This window comes from Montipora capricornis, chromosome 7 (assembly GCF_036669925.1).
Source record: "Montipora capricornis isolate CH-2021 chromosome 7, ASM3666992v2, whole genome shotgun sequence".
Lineage (NCBI taxonomy): Eukaryota > Metazoa > Cnidaria > Anthozoa > Scleractinia > Acroporidae > Montipora > Montipora capricornis.
Genome location: NC_090889.1, coordinates 15,361,737 through 15,364,236, shown reverse-complemented (window position 1 = coordinate 15,364,236; position 2,500 = coordinate 15,361,737). Strand labels below are relative to the sequence as shown.

Here is a 2,500-nt window from a genome sequence, read left to right as displayed (position 1 = left end):
AAGCGTACGGGACTAGTCCAAAGGTCAGACTTTTCCCAGCTCCGGTTGGAGCAGACACAAACAGATCTAAGCAAGACAGATATTCTTGAATTATTTCCCTCAGATAGTAGCATGTTGAAAGTCACGCTTCACTGCGTGTGGCAAATTTTGATTGACAACTCTATTCCCTGGGGTGCACGACGACTACTCTGATTGGCCTAACTCAGCGACCCGTTTTTGGGTCGCTAAAATTGGCGCCAATCAAGTATGAAAAGTCCTTCGTTCCGGGCGTATCTAGACGAAGGATTTTTCGAAAGTCTAACGACAACACAGCGGCACCGTCTTTGAAACGCGGGATGCTATAAATAGTAGTTTAGATGGTAATGATGCTACAATAGCCTCACAACCCAGACCGGCGAAAGTGTGACTGAATGTGGAACCGAAAGGAGAAGTTGTAATGTCAACTTGAGAGACGAAACATCTGAAGAAACTGACGATATCCAATTTCCGGTTTTCTTCAAGGACCGTTTTCCAACGAGCACATAGTCTTTTAAAGAGCTTTAAGCAACGAGGACGGCAATGACAGCGAAAACGACACAAAATATAGATTTGTTTACTGCACCTTTCAATAACACGCGGACTCTTAAATTCAAAGGTCAACGAACAAATGCGTTTTTTTGGTACCGTCAATCAAATGTTCGGCGGCTCCTCCAAGCCTCCGACTATTGTCGAGCGCGCAGTAATCAAATCAAATCGTTGAGCACAGTTCAGACAATATAGTTGGAAGCTGGGAGGAGCCGCCGAGCATTTGATTGACGGTAGCGAAAAGCGCATTTGTCGATTGAGCTTTGAATTTTACAGTCCGCATGTTAATGAAAGGCGCAGTAATGAACAATCGCTCTGCTCGTGCGTTAACCTGCGATCAGGCGTACTTTTCCTTGACTTCGTAGTTACATAGTTCATGAATGACGTTAAGGACAAAATCGACCCAAATCAGTTTGGATGTCTAAAAGGAACCTCTATAACGTATTGCTTACTAGACATGATTCACCGTGACTTGGCTCTCGTACCTTGATTCACTTGGACGACACCTTCGCCTTTACTTTCAAGACTTCTTCAAAGCTTTTGATCGCATCGGATACAATGTACTAATAGAAAAGCGTCTCGACTTGAAAGTTCGCACGTCCGTAATACCGTGAATTATAAGCTTTCTAAAAAACGTCGACAACGCGTTAATTAAAGGGGCTAGGTCACGCTATTTTAGATAATTTTGTTTAATTTTGTTAATTATGAAATCTAAACGTCAAATTGGCAGAGCAAGAGTCGTTCATTTGCAAAATCACGGCCACATAACAACTGAGAATGATTTTCCAGCTGTGTAAATGACATTTTGATATAGACTGATATAACTTTGAAAAAAGGTGGGCGGACGTTTTCCAAATTTATCCAAATTCAATCCATTTCATTCATCTCCAGTTTTGTCCATCCATGTCCCTTCTTGGCTTCCCTGTGTTTTGTTAGAGTTCTTCTATAGTTTTGAACAGTTATTTTGATATTTTAGTTAATTCTATGACCATTCGATCAGTGCTGAAATTGCCTAAAATTGCGCGACCTAGCCCCTTTAAGCTAACTGATTCGAGCTTCGACTGGCTTCCGATAACAGCTGGCGTTCCCCGGGGGACAAAATAATATTGTTTCTGGTAATGTTCAACAACTTGAATATCTGTGCACCCGAATGCTGTACTTGGAAGTCACGATGTGTTTTTGTCGGAAGGGCTTGTAAGGAACAGTAACTCAACCAAACTAGTCTCGATACCGTCGTCTGTTGGAGCTCCAGTAATTGGATGAAACTCAACGCTACTGAATGCGGATAGCTTCCTACTAAGGAAACTCCGGAACTACCTCAATTGAAGATAAATGATCAATCGCTGGAACTTGTCACTTCTCATAAAGTACTTAGTCTAGTGATAGAGAATAACTTAAAATGGAACAATCACAATCTATTCTCGTCGCCTTAAACAATACAGAGGAAAATGTATTGGCTTACACGCTTTGGTTTAGCACGTTTTGATCAAACTAAGACAAAGGGTAAAGAGCACTTTCGATCTTAGCAAATTTTTAACCACAGACCCCTTGAGCAGTTTCGTCACCGGATGAGGGAAAATATTGTTTTCTTTAGTTTGCTTTGACTCCACGCCATTTCCCGTTCTAATTCCGTTGAAAACCCGATTTCTTCTCTCTTGTCACTCACGAAGTCCTCCCAAAACGAGAGACATCAGCGAGATTATATCTAAAGCCTCAAAAGGCAAGTATAGTTCTCGCAAAATTGTTTATTTGACCTTGCAAGTGTACACTCAACATTTTATTTAGTACATCTAACAGTACATCTAACAGTAAGGCCGATCGGCTTAAAAAGGACAGCGATAAGAGGAGTAATCAATTAATGTTAGTTAACTTTAAATGCATCGGCCTCAGTTTTTTCCACTCTGATTGCATTGGGCGATTTGACGGTTTAAGTGCG

The 2,500-nt window shown here is 41.3% G+C and overlaps 1 long non-coding RNA gene across 4 annotated transcripts in view; it reads right to left on the bottom strand.

Annotated features, from left to right (window-relative positions):
• LOC138058310 (uncharacterized) overlaps positions 1–2,500 on the bottom strand; it is a 19,087-nt gene that overhangs the window by 15,859 nt on the left and 728 nt on the right. For 3 of the 4 annotated variants that reach the window (XR_011133846.1, XR_011133847.1, XR_011133845.1), the window contains exon 1: positions 1–2,500. This exon is cut by the window's left edge and continues 257 nt beyond it; it is cut by the window's right edge and continues 728 nt beyond it. This is a non-coding gene — a long non-coding RNA (uncharacterized lncRNA). The other variant, XR_011133848.1, reaches the window with a different exon arrangement.